Below are 16,477 nucleotides of genomic sequence, written 5' to 3'. Positions count from 1 at the left end.
GTATCACTTCACTGTACGAGTTCCAAGGAAGCAGCTGTGCGGATTCCAGACAATCTGGTCGGGACGGTGCTGCAACTTTGAGGTTGCACTAACATAGTGTTTTTCTCCAGGGGGCGAAAAGTCCATGTCTAAAAGATATGCAACCTGAGCCAATTGCCTTCAAATCTTTGGGATATTCCCATAGAAAAAACAGAGATATCAGGAGGTGCGCTTCCCGGAATGAGCAACATATGGAGATTAAACAAGTTGATAAGAGAGGAATCCCCCAACCTTTGAATGTAATCCTAACAGGCATGTTTTACATAAAGGTTTAACTCTATTTGCTAACTGAGGAAAGTCTTCTAAAATCACCATGTTTATTTACTACTGTGTGAGCCTGGCGCTAATAACAAGTTACACCAATGCCTGTCAATGTCTTTGCATGGACAACATACTAGGAACTTGTGCAAAAATCCCATGTATGCTATGATAATGTGTGATGTACTAGATCTGACGCATGTAAAGTATTCCCAGCGTAGAGGTCAGATGTCCCTGAACTGGAATCTTTTCCGCTCTCCGAAGGCCTAAGTTTCCCCAGCCATTACCTGCCCCGGGAAAAAAGGAGGTGGAAAAATGAACATCATGGAAGGCACGTTTATACCCAATGCAGAAAGACGGAAAATGGGGGAGCAATTCAAGACATTCTGTTTGCGTTGTGTAAGAGGCAACACAAGAAGAAAACAATGATCGTTTTTTAAGATTTAAGATAGGATTTCATGCTAGCAGTGGTTTTTACTGTTCACCATTAATTTGCTCATGAGCAATAGTGAAATGTAAACGCAACCCCCCCCACCCCCCTAGATTGTGCCGTTCTTCTGCTCAGTTTCGCCATGCTACCGGGTACAGCCTGCAGGCAGGAAAAATAAATCCACGCACACTGGCCTGGGTACATGTTTGGGTGACATTTGTTTTTCCCAGAATAAAACTTCTGAAGAGGTTTAAACAAACTGTAAACCAATAAAATAAATACAGCGGAACTTAGACCACACCACATTTCTTCCCGCACATCTACCAACATTTTAGACAAACTCCTCTACCAGTGTTTGCTTAGCACATCTTATTTGATAGGGGAAAAACAACACACACCACCGTGGTCCTATCTCCTTTCTCGCTCTCTTTAATCACAGATGAGCTCACTCTTCAACCATGACTCTTAATATAGACTATTGCTCTTTCCCTATTAGAACAGAACCAAGACCCTAGGGAGCAGAGAGACAGCGAGAGTTAAGGGGAGGTTCTACATGTGGAGCCGCGTTGCTATATAGTCAGCAGAGTACACACCCAAATACTCGCATTCGTGGACAATGCAACAGACATCAACTCCCTCACCAATTGGGCAGGCTCAGCTGCCTATGGAAAACCAAAGCTCCGCCCCCATAGGGGTGTGGACAGGCTTGTTAAGTCTGTGGGGAAAGCCTCTACACAGGGGGCTCTTCAAATCGCACCAGAGGGAGGGAGGGTGAGACAGGACGAGAGAGAGGACAGAGTTGAGTGTGGATACTTCAAAAAGGGGTGGCAAACGTTGAACCTGGGAAGCTGAAAAGTTCTTCCCAAGCCTGTCAACAGGAATCAAAGCTGTGAAGAATGGTGGTGACACAGATAAAAATATCTCGGAGGGGAATCCGGTTCAGCAAGGGACGCGCGAGCTGAAAGGTGAAGAAAAGAAGTTAAAGAACGATATCCTCAAGTCATAGTTATCCGCGGAGCCCAGCCACAAGCCTCAGAATGGGACAGAATAGTGCAGGGTGCAAAGCAGGAAATGAGCAGGCCTGGTAGTAGAGATAGCACACATGAGAACCAGGAGCTGGTGGTGCCAAGCCCCAGCCCCACTGTCAGTCTTCACCCACACATAGCCTCTCACATCTGGGCAACCGTCGCAACCAACGCCCCTAGTGGAGAGCCTAGCAGCCCTGGGCCTCTGGCTGGGGGGCACCACAGGCACTCTCCACAGAGATGGAGCTTCACCTACAGGTCAAGTGAATGCCCATCACTGGTCTTGACACTTCTAGATAAGCTGGTTGAACATGCTGGACACGGTGCAAGAGAACCAGCATAAGATGGAAGCCGAGACAGGCGAGATAGAACGGGGCGGTGAGAGGTGATCCAGAACGATATGACCAAGCTCTCCAAGAGCCACACTTCCACCTCCAACACGGTCAGCAAAACTCCTGGAGAAGAGTCGCAAGGTCAGCATCCACATGAAGGAGGTCAAGGACAAGATGGATAAGCAGGCCGTCCAGGTTTGAAGAAACTGGAGGCTAATCACGCTCAGCTGATCAAGAGAGACAACTTCAAAGTGCTCATCTTCCAGGTAAATGTACAGTGTGTGTGTAATGGGGAGCGGTTGGCGGTGGGGTATTTGATGTGCTCAGGTGAGGACGCTGAATGATTGCATTGTGCAGGTGATCGGCTGCTGCATGTCGGTGGGCGCCTTAACCAAATTCAACTGTCTCCAACTCTGATAACAATATAAGGGATATTGCGGTCTTACACAGCTGAAGTAGAGCCTTGAGCTATGGAATCTAAATGTCATTTAACTAAATTAAAAGAACAGGTCACATGCCTCCCTCAGGGTGGGTCCATTTCTGAAGCAGGGGAGAAGGGTCATAGTTCAGAGTGTAAAGATGAAAGCAATGCTGAAAGAGGGTGTGATGTCACCCTGAGCTCATTGTGAGGTGGGTGTGGAATGGAAGCAAGATCTAGGTGTTCACGTCTCATTTCTGTCTATAATGGATATTGCTTTGGGTCAAAAAGCTCAGACAATACTACCCAGTTTTTCGAGTGGGTTTTTGGGATGATCAAATCAATGGCTTTTTTTGTGGATGTTTTGAGCACCTGAAAGCAGAAGTCCTTGCAAGTGTTTGTACTTGACTCAAAGTATTAATCTTTGAATACCCAGGTAGAATTTCAGATAGCTTTATTATTTCATATAGAAAATCAGCACAGGACTCCAAACTAAGAGAGAGACTAGAGAGTCGCTAGACACTCCAATAGGGGAGGCTTGTTTTGAAGCTTAGCCAAAAGCTATTATTTAAAGCACACAAAGTGACTTGAATAGAAGGTGTGTTCCAGAGATCAGCTACAGTGCAGCATAATGTGTATCTGTTGTCAGAAGACCCGTGCCTGAAATGTGCTATGCTACGAGCGGCTAGCTGCTGTTTACCGCAAGAACCTACAATCAACTGAAATGACTCAGTGATTCCAAAGTCAGAGAGGCTGAGAGAGCCTTCCATTCCCCCCTCTCTCTCTTCCCAGCTGGTGTGGTTACTGGAACAAGTACATTATGTAGAGAATGAGAGAGGGGGCCTACTGAAATGCATTTTTTTAGAAAGTCAACTTTCCATCTCTGTGCGAAGAGAGTGTTTTAAACTAAGATGGGAAGGTACATTTCCTTCGATGAACTAGTGTGAAAACACCCTGTAGCTTTTACAGTTTGCCGTCACAGACATAGTGCTGTTTGTTAAAGCTGGCCAAAAATGTGTGTTGCTATGGCACCTACCTTTTTTATTTGCAGGGAAATCCTCTTTTTACGAGGGTACGATAGTTGAGATTTTCCTCTTTGTGCGCCTAATGATTTTGGGCTCATTACTGCAGAAAGGGATTTGGTCGCTGTGTTTCATTTTCTAAGCATTTGCACAGCAGTCGAGGCGATGTCCTGGTCACGTTCTAAGGGAATGTTTGTTAATCCACGCCATGGGGTTCTTGTGGTCTCCTGATCTGTCCTGCATCATAGTTATAATGGGTGGGACTGTGGTGGATACAGGGGCAAAATGTTCCTAGAGCTTTATAACATTTGCCAACAAACATGCCTGACAGACCCACACAAACATTCTTGGACGATCCTTGTCTTGTTTACTTTAATGTTCCTTCATTAACCCCCCCCACTTCTGCTCTCCCATGGGGTTGCCTGGGTTTGTTTCTAAGGAATGATAGGATCTGAGCAATCCCTAAGCTGACTTAACAACAAACATAACTTCTTCAGGGGAGCCAAAACTTTTTTCAGTCACTTCCTGCCAAGTGTTTCATATACAATTGTCCATACTAAACAAGCCTGACAAAAACTGAAAAAGATGTTCGGGTCTGAAGTCTTTGTGGTTTCAATAAGAGTCAACAAATATAGTCTGTTTGTCTTTTTAAAATTTTAAGTTTTATTTCCTCATCTCCATAGCTACATTCAGGTGGGTCACCACACCCTGCCTGCCTGCGTTTTTCACTTTTATCTTCCCCTGCTGCTGTTGGATTAGGGGTGCTTGGCTCTCCCCTTAGGCGGACGTAAAAGGAGGGAGAGAGAACGCTGGAAACTTTTGCACATAAGCAGAAACTCTGGCTCAAACGCTCACATTCCAGAGGTGGAAGGAGTCTCTCCCCACTTTCAAAAATTATATAAATAGGCCAGTAACCACCACAATCAATTTAGAACTCCATGAGACGTCGATCAAGACATGGTCACCACAGCCTTAAAAGAGAAAAGAAGAACGGAGCTCATAAAATTAGCTGATGAGGAGCCTTTCATGGATTAAGCCAAACATCATGTCCATTTGCAATTCTTTTGCATGATGCAACATTCAATGAACACACTTAACTAATTGTCCCTATGTTTTCTTAAAACTTAACAATAATGGTCTTGTGTTATAGCTGCACAAACATCTCAAGTTCTCATTACTTTCCAGTGCAAAATGCTTCAATTTGCATCATGCTGAAAGCCAAATCCTAGAGCAGGAAAGCACAGATGGGTATTTTTACAAACTAGCCCTTTGCTATCACCTAATAAGTATATCTTATGCCTCTCCAGAGAGAGGGAGATAGAGGGGGAGAAAAAGTGTGAGTGCAAGAAGGCCTGTAGGCAGAGAGAAGAGAGACAAGAGTGTTTGTTTTCCGTTGTCCATCAAAAAAGGCATTATCTCTCTCCAAACTCGCTTACTGTTAGAGTTCCCACTGGTGTGCACTGGGGGTAAGATTAAAATGATGCAAGACGAGAAAAGTGCTCAGTGCAATTTAAGATTTACACATAGCATAGCTGTTGCTCAGTGGTGATATTCAAAAAAAACTAAAAAAATGCTGAAAACACACCATTGTAATGCAAAAGTATTGTAGACCAACTGCATTGTATGAAATAACAAAATACTGTAATTTAAATAAAAAAAAAAAAAAAATGTACAAGCAAATATTTACAAGCCCCTAGCGGGTAGGTAGCCTCGGTTTGGTCTGACCTGGCACCATTCCACTGTACAGGGTTAAAATACTGAATAACATGTGAAATGTGGTTATATGAGAGGAATTCCGACATGCTCATAAGAACCACTTGTTTGGGGAAACAAGCTACATTCATCACATTATAATGTTTTGTGATGCACTAAAAAAAAAAAAAAAAAAAAAGAAACATTTGTTTGTGAAATGGACTATAAACATGATTTAAAAGAACAAAAATCAATATTTTTTACCCAGCTCTAAACTACAGGTACAAAAGCTGTCACTGGGGCGGTACCTTTTGCTAAGGCACACCTTTTGGACCTAAACAGTCCATATTGGTACCTTAAAGGTACTATTAGTTCCCTAAGTGTACATATTAAGTACCTAAAAGGTTCAAAAAGTGTACCTTTTGAAAAGGTACTGCCCCAGTGACAGCTAACACACTGAGACTTACTAGTGTCAAAAGCATGAATAGACATTAAAAAAATTATAAAAACACTTCTCAACACAGCATGTTTGTAGTTATCCTGACAGCTGTACTGCCTACAGGTGCTCACGGTCCCTTTTTTAACTGCCACACAGTGAAATCAAATGAATAGCAAACAAAAATTATTTAAAATCCATATTTGACAATCAAATCTAAACTGAGCACAAGCATGCACTGAACATCTATACACTAATAAACACACACATACAAATAAGAGAAAAAACACAAAAGCACACCTGTGATAGCACCATTTGCTAAATACTCAATTATTGAAGCAGATGAAGGAAATTAATACAGTCTATTCTCAATATCTGAGAGAATTGTAAGTTAACACTGTCTGGGCCTTTCTGAGCTGGAAGTAATATACTGTAATTATCCATAAAAACAGACATCCTTTTGCATAGGGTTTAGGAAAGCTGACAGAACTCTGTCTCTTTGGGTCCTATCTAAATACACACACACACACCACACACACACACACACACATACTGAAGAGACAAAAGCTGTTATTGTGTGGGTCCCGTGACAGGGAGCAATGCCAGCATAGAGGGAAAACTATACAACTCACAATGCCATGGGAACTCATAGGGACATACGTGCCGGGACAAACCTGTTTCAGGCCCTGAAACAGACTACACATCAATAACAAAGAAAACTGCAACAAAACCATGCCCTTTTACACTGATCTTTCATCAACCTCTTCTTTCAGAATAAAGGTTAAGTAATAAATAAACCCATTAGGCTGATATAAGACCTCTGATTCACATCAGGGGGGTCCTCCTGATTACCCCATTGGAGTTTATTTTGCAACAATGACTTACTGAATGCACATTATTCCACTTATTACAGTGACTACTTAGGAAATAAATACATTAGTAATGGACAAGAACTACTGAAATTATTATGTATGTGAGGAAAAAAAAAAATCACAGAATGCAAAATGCTACAACTGACCAATAAGAATCAAGTATTCCAGAGAGCTATATGAGCTGTGTATATACAGTATAATGCAATTTTTAAACTTTTAAAGAATATAATTTGGAGTTAAAACTATAACCGCCATTAAAACTAAAACTACCACATAAGTAGAATATTCAGTTATATGATGTGACATATTATACAACATGATAATGTGTTTTTGAGGAAGTTCTGGAATTAAGCTCATGACAGAATGCTGGTGATTGTGTAGTCAGAGTAACCATTGTAAAATGTTAAGTAGTAGTTTTATACTGCACTATACAGGCACAGGATTAAATCACATTTCTCAAACTCTGACAAAAGTACATTTTCTCAGTGAATAATTGTAATAATGGCAAGTAGCATGTTTGAAGAGGTTAGGCTCATGTCATGTAAACATCTTAATCCATGTAATCCCTTTACTCTGGACGCTATTAATTATCACACAGTTGGTGGTACATGTAAACTGGCCATTGTTGCTTGAACTTTTACTGGGCTTATTTTTTTAGAGAGGGAAGCCCTCTTCCACTTAACTTTCGCACCCTTTTCCTGCTCAAACTATTTGTTCCACCTGACGTCTTACACACACAGAAGCACATACACACCCATACACACAACAGTACATTTCTTGGCACACACAGACAGTGTTAAACCTATCAAGCTAAAGTACAAGTTACTCCTACTGTATATGCGTCCAAAATGACCTGCCTAGCTATATAAGAGGGAAAATGGAAGATTTGATAGAGACAGAGAATGTATACAAATACGTGCCTACATTTCAACATATGACGCTAAAGCAGAGAGCACAGACGAGTGTATGGAGGTTAAACAGCTGCTTCCTGTCAGATGGTGTTGTTTTAATGGGCAGCAGGAAGGGGAATTTAAGCATTCAAATTTTTAAGAGAATTACGGGCTGGAGGTCCCACTGCATTGCCAAAGATAAAAAACATAGCATTAGCTTAAATCCGCCACCATCTACAACACTTTCAAACTCAGCCACGTTACAACTCTATCTCTACTCTCTCCGCACCCCCCCCCTGAGCAAATATTTACCACCAATCCTTCATAATAGTCCTTTAAGATGACGCATATGTCACGTGTGTTTAGAACATGAAGTGAATATTGGGAAAACAACTGTAACTGGACAGCGTCTATGATAACGCTGCAGATAAAGCAAAGAGAGGAGAGAGCATGGTACGGAGAGGTGCTTGTGTGTGGGTGTATATCTGTGTGGACATACATACATGTCAAACATCTGAACACATCTAATAAAGGAAATATCTAATATACAACAGATCTACATGAACTACCCTACTGACCAAACAATGTTTGGAAAGTCAAAACAAATATTTTAGCTTATTTAAAAAGTACGAGCGAATTACTGGGCTGCTTTTAACTAACCATTAATTTTTTATATTTAATAATTTAACTAAGTCCATTCAGTCCTTTAAAAAAAAACTGAAATTCATATGTATTTTTTATTATTTACTTGATATAAAATAATACATTTTGTAAAGAAATTCATAAACAGTATCAATTAAGTCATTTCTTAATTATCACAAACTAATTTTAAATATTTAAGCTTACAGACCTTTAGATCAAAAGGTTTTTAAACTGTATATTTTAACTGAAAAGTCTGTCCATCATTTATTCACTGTCATGTTATTCACAACCTATCTTCTGCAGAATACACAAGGAATTTTTAAATAACAAATGAATTAATGAAGAATGGACTTTTCAAGTTTTAAGCATTAAAGTAAACTATATATAATTATATACTGAAGAAGAAAAAAAAGCCCAGGATATTATTTGTAACTTTATTGTTGTCTGTAAAAACGTTAGACTATGATGAGAATCTTTAAGTATGTTGGCATAAAGTTATGCAGGCATTTTTTCGTGTATATTAGGACTACATCTGTTCAAAATAAAAAATCAAATAAAAATAAAAAAAAACACAGAGCGTGCAGGCACAAGCATGCATTGTATGCAATGACTCAAGCTCACACTGTTTACCAAAACATTCTCAAAAAATTCCTTTAATAACCATAGACTGTAACAGAAACTGTATTTTTTCCCCTTGTGAAAGCTCCTTTATATTCGCATGCATGTATGAAAACATATCAACTTGGCTATCATAAGCGCTACATTGCCTGAGGCAAGAGGGACCGGTTTAGTACACAAATGAATCAACACCTAGAGTATCATTGGACAGACTGCTCAACATGAGGTAATCATGCTCCGCAGTGACAAAAACATATTTTTAAGAGAGACCTAGGATATTTTAACACAACTCGAATATGAAAGACATGCGGAGGAGGTTATAGTCATTTACAAGTCATTTCCAGATCTAATACCTAAAATGCATGGAATAAACTGTTTGGTTCCCCACTGAGAAAACACCAGGAAGCCTCTGTCACGACGAAAGGAGGAAATCTTTAACCTGTTTGTAGCTGCTGTATTTAATTCTTAATTTGAGGTGATGGGTGTGTATGTTATCTTTGTGTTTATGCCCATAAGCCTAAGCTGTTCATCTAGCCATTTCAAATGTACAGGTTCCGGGACAGCCTGAACCTGGTTAACTAGGTTAAGTCCAAGAGAAACTGTTCACTTTACAACAGTGCAATTACGCAAGCTGCTGTCAGACAAATATCAAAATGTCAACACTCCACTCTCTTTCTTATAGAAATTTCCTACATGCTGTATGACTGGGGATTTTGTGAGTTACTGAAATTGCTGTACTATCTACAGTTATGAACTAAAAAAGTGATTTAATGACTGCTGATAGACACTCTTCTGGTCTCACAGAGGCTAGTCCGTGGCTCAGCACCTTTTTTCCCTCTACCTTTCAAATTTGGCAATTTGAGCTACAGATTGCCAACTTGAAAACATGCAAATATAAACAAATGTAAACAAAGAGCAATATCAGAGGCATCCAAACAACGCAGCAACTCTATACAACAGCACTGACTCCTCTGAGTTGTGTAAATTGTACCATAAAAACCTACTTCTATAGCTTTGCTAGAGAAATACATAAATAAACAAAAAAACAGCAACAGATTTACTAAAAAATGTTTAGGGTTATCTCATGAATCTCACATATTCTTATTACACCACAATGTTCAAAAACCTAATTGAATAAACAAGAACTATAATTATTTTAATTTGAAACTTTTTTTACTATTGTCATATTTCATTCATTATCCTTATTGTATTTTACTTACTGTAATCTGGTGAAAACATTGTATCTTATTAATCACATGTCATAGTAATGCTTTTAATATATGTAAACTAAAAAATTACACATAGTATTACTAGTATTTCTAAATATGACCCTGGAGGAAGAGATCTTGTGTTTATTTTGTTCTTGCTATGGTTACAATTTTAACTTTGGTGCTATAAATGAATTTGTTGAATCTGTTGGTGCTTAAAAGCACATTTACTGTACTTTGAATCTGTTCTTTGTGATAATCAGGAGGTTCATGAAAAACTGCACCTTGCCAAAAACCACCTCTAACAATCCCATCACACCAACAACAAAAAAGAGACTGTTTCTCTAAGCAGCTGGAGGGAAACAATACAAACCGACATAAAAACACTTTGCTTCCATGATCCGTAAAAGCAAATATACAATTATGGCCAATGTTATGTCACATTGTTTTTCTACACAGAGCTGTGTTTCTAAGTCCAAGCATTCAAAGTAAACTGATTGGAAACTCCGATCAGAGACTGATGGAACATGGAAATTCCTGTGTTAAAGTTTGCAGGGAGTTGGCCAGATTCATTCTCAAACTGTGCCAGCATATCAAACCAATACCTTTGATCCATATTTGCTGTCCAAAGTAAAGCTCTTTCGTGGGTGGGCAGATCTGCTAAATCCCAAAAGCGATATTTCGCCACTGATTTAGCGTGTTGCATATATCCCACGGGGATTACCGTCAGTCATCATGTATCCTTTTTGTAAGTTTTCTCCTTCTTGTTAGGTCGAACCTATTCCTCCACTTTGACAGGCCCAAACCTGCATTCCCCCTCGCACACAGAGAACTTCAGAGGCCAGACTTCAGCAGGGGGTTCAGAGGGGAACATAACCTTTCTATCATGTTTTAGAATAGCAGATGTGAACATTAAAGCCATTTGCAGGCAGCATATACCGAGATAAGCAGAATCAAGGCATGTTTAAATTTCAATGTTTGCATAACATTCTACTAAGGTACCTGGTCAACTGTTTGCTTTTAAAATACAGCTTAGATACAATCCTTGGCTGCCTATTATATCTCAAATTCTTTTGTGGGTTCATAGAAAGAATAAAACAGAACTTGATTGAGCAAATGAGAGTCATTCACCTGATCATTTAAACAGAAATGTCACTTTAAAACAGTCCATGATACTATTTCCTAATGAGAAATAAGCGACAGTGTAGTTTACATAAGAAAATCTATTAAAAATAGCATGTTTTCCTTCATAATTGAGCCTTAAGCAAACATCTATTGCCCAAATAAAGGATTATTCATAATACGTCTGTGTGATTAGAGAATGTATGAAAACAGTAAACCCGTTTAAAGTGTTTTAACTGGGAGGTTTCCTTCTACGTGACATGCCTCATCCATAATCAGAAATTTAGAGTCCCTTATCGCTAATGAGAGAGGCTCTCAGAGGCTCTCCTTGTGCTGTTCTGGGATGCCGTGGAACTTTCTGATGGGTTGGGGGCAAGCAAAGCTTCTGTCCAGGTGTTAACCTATTGCTTGCATTTCCCACCCCCAAATGCTTTCCTGAACCTCATCCTACTCCCTTTCAAAGCCCTAACACCATACTTCCCCCCCTGCTTTCTGCTTTCCCTCTTTTTTTTCTCTTTTCCAGTTGCCCTGCTCCTCCCTCTCTTTCTGTCCTGGCTGTCCTCCACAAACACAGTGGAAACTCCTGATAGAGTTTTGTGTAGGGTCAGCCTGGCCTTCCTTGCCTATTCGTCTCATTCTTCATTCTTCGAGCCCCCCCGAAAGGGAAAAGATGTCGGCACCCAATTTTTTATACAAACAAGATTTTCTTTTGATATGAATTTCTCCATGAAAGGAAAAGAGGGTCGGGCACACAATGTTTTTATACAATCTGAACAGAAATTCCCATGTTCTTATCCCCTTGTGTCAGTTAAAAAAAAAAAGCAAAGTGCCAGCCACACTACACATTGCATATAGAAATTCATATTACAAGCTGAAACAGAATGACCTTAAGAGATTGTATGGCAACACTGTATAAGGATTTTTGAAAGACCGAATTCCAGAAACTATTAAAAAAACCAGCTCCAGGATGTGATGATGTTTCTTTGACGCTCACTGTACTTCTAAATCACCTTTCATACTGACCTCTGCAAAGCCATAGACAAACGTCTCTGGACTAAAAAGGTGTCCTGTTGTACATTTTAAACTTTTTTTCCCAATCTCAGGTTTTTAATTGGCCAGAATACTGGCTATTAGACCCATTTCAGAGTACCAGAGACAGGTGACTTTTCTTTTTTTCATGTTTCATTTGAAGTACTTCTTTAGATTCATGTAATGTGCTACTAAGCTATGGACCTCACCCTAAACGCTTTTAGCCTTTTCCTAAAAGGTATTTCGCTAATAACTTAAGACCTTCTAGAAAGGCATTAGTATGATTTATGTAAAACTATTAAAGGATATCTTCCCACAAACACATGACTGCTCTATGTTATCACCATTCCTTACACTCCATTTGTCTCAGACAACCAAATACAATCTTGTAGGCAGCCATTTCAGCACTGACTTTTACCACTGAAAAACCCACTCCCTTTTTTACAATAATAAAATTTATGAAATTCTAACAGCAGTATTGGCAGAACTGTGTGTATTATAGGCAATCATACATGGTTTGAAAATATGCTGCATATGAACTGAAAATTTTATTTGATTTTTTTTCATTTTTTCTTGTGCAGGAGAAAATGAAATCCCTTCAATAGTGTCTTTGTGAAGGAACCTGCACCATTGCCTGAAGTGGAGGAGGAGACCCCGGCCAACCATTCCAAACAAGAGGGCCTTCAGACCATCGCCCTCTCCTCGGATGAGGAGCAGGGACCAGAAGAGGATGAAAGATGAAGATGAAATTTTGGCCGTTTTTGGACCTCGAGAGTGAAAGCAGCAGTTGAAAAATCTCGAGCTGAGACATCATCAAGAGCTCCAGCCTGAAGAAAGTGACAGCCTGAAGAAAGCTTTCTCCAGGCAGAATATTGAGAAGAAGATTAACAAGTTCAGCACCAATATTGTCCTCCCAAGAGAAAGCGTGAGAAAATCAGAGAAGAGTCCTTACAACCAAACCACCAGAAGAGCCCTAGTGCCAAGAGCTCCTCTTTCAAGGTCTCTCCTCTCACCTTTAAACATCAAGAAGAACCCGCAGTGGGACGCTGACCCAGATGCTGAATAGAGGTCCCTCAGCCTCAATCTGAGAGCGCCGTTGCTTCCATTGAACTGGCCCCTATTGAGAGCCCCAACTGAAGACCTGTCCTTCAGATGAGGTCCACTCCTACCCTTGCACCAGCCCAGGAGGAAGTAAAGGCAGCTGTGGAAGCAATGGAGAAAGAGGGAGGTGCCCAACACATCCTGAATGGCCAGCCGAGGTTGAATCTGTCCTCACAGACGATTTAAGCGGGGAGTATTCTCTTTCTGCGACCCTGCCCCCCTGACGCCTCCCCAGATAGAAGTGTCCCACAGTGCTTTACAGGGAGAGGGGGATGAAGAGAAGAAGAAGAACGAGGGGAAGAGGGAAGAAAGTGAAGACAGCCATCTAGCTGAAGCTGCATCTCGCAGGCCAAGCATAGGGTGTTGCTGTAGGACACTCATCCTAATGTCCTGACCCTCCATTCCAGCCCCAGGACACCCTCCTAAGCTGAGAAAAACACTCTGTCCCTTATCAGTGCCACCCCTGACATGACCCAGACATCTGCCCTGTCCTCAAAGAAGAACACTTACAATGCAGTCTATTCAAAAAGGCAAAATTCATGAACTAGATGACATTGGCTTTAAAATCCCATATCAGAAATTTTCTATTTTAGAAGAAATTGATGTGAAAGCAGTCTTATCTGTCCATCTATTTTCCCAACATTCTGTTACAAACCTTCCGCTTGTGAGAAACCATTCCACTCGGTATTTACTGCACACTCTAGTCTTCCTCTGGTGGTGCCTACCTGTCCAGCTGAGAAGGTTGGCAAAGGAAAACAATCGCTTACAGCCAAAGGAGTTCAACTTGTCGCCAAGTGCACTCCATCTATCCCATGGACACTTTTTTTAACAGTAGCCCCCTGTTTTCATCCATGCATCGCTCTGGAACAGCCCTGTGCCCAGCTAAAGTGATATGGTTTTCACGCAACCTAGATTATTCCAATCTTGGTCGCAATTCAGTTTGTGTTTTTGGAGATTAAACAGCATATATATTCTGCCATGTACTATGTCTGTGTTTATCAAAAATATGTAATGTACTCAATTTGACATTTTGGTTTAAATCAAGTCACACTATGTATACTGTGAACTCATTAATACAGAGACCAAAAGATGCGAGAAAGCTATTTGGGACGTGCTTTGTCCTAAACTATGCTAAAAATACAATTTCTGAATTTAAGAGTTTTGATTTGTAGTGGCTGATAAACATTTAGATAACATTTTTACCAAGCTCACATACATTTGCTTTGAATCTGGAATGCAGTTTACATGGGGGATCCTGGTCTTCCCTGAGCTTCACATATGTCTCGGACCATAGTCAGAAAAGCATTCCTGCTTTTGATATACGGCTCTTTTCAGAGACCATTTCTTAAGCTCCCGTTGGCATGATGCTGGCTGAGAAACAGGCACTGTGAGGGCCAGTTTAGATTACAGGCATATTTCTGAAAGTGATGAAGGAGACAATCAGCCCAGCTGGATGCAAATAAGCCAGAGAAGTGTGGAGAAAAGTACAAAAAAAGTGAAAGTCTGTTTGGAGTGTTGAACTGAAGTTTCGAAATGTGAGAACTGACTAATACCAAGGGCAAATACCAATTTCATCATATAAGAAATAAATACAATTTACTGATATTTGTGCACACTTTGGCAAAATTTGGCGCTATCATGCAAACCAGAAAATAAAATGGTGCTGTTGAGGGACAGCACTGACAAATATTTGAGCAACGAAAGTACATTTGGTCCTTATTATAAATATAAAACATACAAGTAACACATGTATGTCAAATGTATTTTTGTGTTTTTAATAGAAATGTTATTGCTTTCTGCAAATAATTACAGCATATTTTTAATCTCAGTATTGCAGTGCTGAACAAAACCTTAAGTGTGTATCTTTGCTTTGGGTGGATGTCTTTCACAGATGTGAAAAGGGATGGGGTTTTACTTCTTGTGAGTCTTTAACAATATAACCGATTTTAACTCATTTTTGCTTATGCTTGTAATCCCTAATTTTTATTTGCATATCTTTTAAGAAGTTAATTGTGTCAATGTCTTCATAATATATATGAGAGCTATATGTTGTCTTGGTTATCATATTTTAAAAACATTATGATTCATGTCAAAGAAAAGGCTCAGTTACAGCAGAGACCTCATAATGTTTCTGGCACCTGTTTACACAATTTGTTATTGAAGCACGCTTTGTTAAAAATATTCTTTTAATGCAAATAAATAAAGATGTTGGATCATGGCTTTTTGTGTCTGTCTTGTTCCTTGGAATCTTTAGTATCCTTTTCAAAGTCCTTTTTTAAAGCAATCAGTTTTCATCTGACAGAAATAGCCTCTAACCTACTTTGATCAATATGTTTTCTAACATTACATGTCCAGTCAATTCTAAATACATTCAATATAGAAGTGTCTAATTTGAACATGACATGAGTAATTAGGTGGTTACAAACACATCAGTAGTGACATATGCTTCTTACCTGCATTTTCATAGCAATTTTTTGATTTATAAAGTCGTTGTCAGTGCATTTAGGATATCTGTTTCCGAACATACATATTAACTAATTTTGTTATGTCAAGGCCAGGCTTGTGTAATCCCTTGCACCATGTTTCAAACGTGAAGAGTGGTTAAATCAAATGCACGCCCTCCGTGATAAACTCCTTAGGCACTAGCGCCATCTGGCGTTATGATGACTCAAGTAAAAGAGAGAAAAAACAAAACAAGCGATGTAAAAGCTTATACGAGACCCAACTTTATAACTGAGGCATCTTTCGGAATGTTTTATTATTTATTTATTCCATCGAATAAAACGCTTTATGTTTTCCAAATACTTTATTTGGTCCTCTGTTTGTTTGTTTATTTGAATTGATGTTGAGTGGCATTCTAAATACGAGTACGAATAAAGGTTTACCTCTAAAAGAGTTTCACCTTTTACATTTCCTTTATTTTTACCACCCTAAAAAAGACATTTGCTTGTTCACGAAAATAACACTTTAGTACGATGATCAGTAGATGGAGCTGTTTTCACACATATGTCTCATGTAGTCACGGTGGCCGAGAGGTTAAGGCGTTGGACTCGAAATCCAATGGGGTTTCCCCCGCACAGGTTCGAATCCTGTTCGTGACGATATTTAGTTTTGACAAACTACGATTATTACTTTATGAAAACGTTAAACACAATAGACGTTCGAATAAACTGTTGAATGAACATGTTTAATCAGTTTCATTCTTACAAGAAATTAACATATTCGCCTGTTTCCCCAGTTGAATATACAACTATATATACACATATATATATATATGGGTGAGTTCAATTTAGGGGGAGGGTGTCGCGTGAGAAAAAGGTAGCCTATATAAGCTGCCTGGAAC

At 39.6% G+C, this 16,477-nt stretch overlaps 1 non-coding gene and 1 pseudogene across 1 annotated transcript; both read left to right on the top strand.

The window, feature by feature from the left end:
- Nucleotides 1-1,798: 1,798 nt before the first annotated feature.
- LOC122144242 lies at nucleotides 1,799-13,520 on the top strand (annotated as a pseudogene).
- A 2,632-nt stretch (nucleotides 13,521-16,152) lies between these two features.
- On the top strand, nucleotides 16,153-16,235 carry trnas-cga. The gene has a single exon. It is a non-coding gene; the product is annotated as a tRNA-Ser (tRNA).
- Nucleotides 16,236-16,477: the final 242 nt, after the last annotated feature.

This window comes from Cyprinus carpio, unplaced genomic scaffold, assembly GCF_018340385.1.
Source record: "Cyprinus carpio isolate SPL01 unplaced genomic scaffold, ASM1834038v1 S000006625, whole genome shotgun sequence".
Taxonomy (NCBI): domain Eukaryota; kingdom Metazoa; phylum Chordata; class Actinopteri; order Cypriniformes; family Cyprinidae; genus Cyprinus; species Cyprinus carpio.
This window is presented reverse-complemented; position numbering and strand designations above follow the sequence as displayed.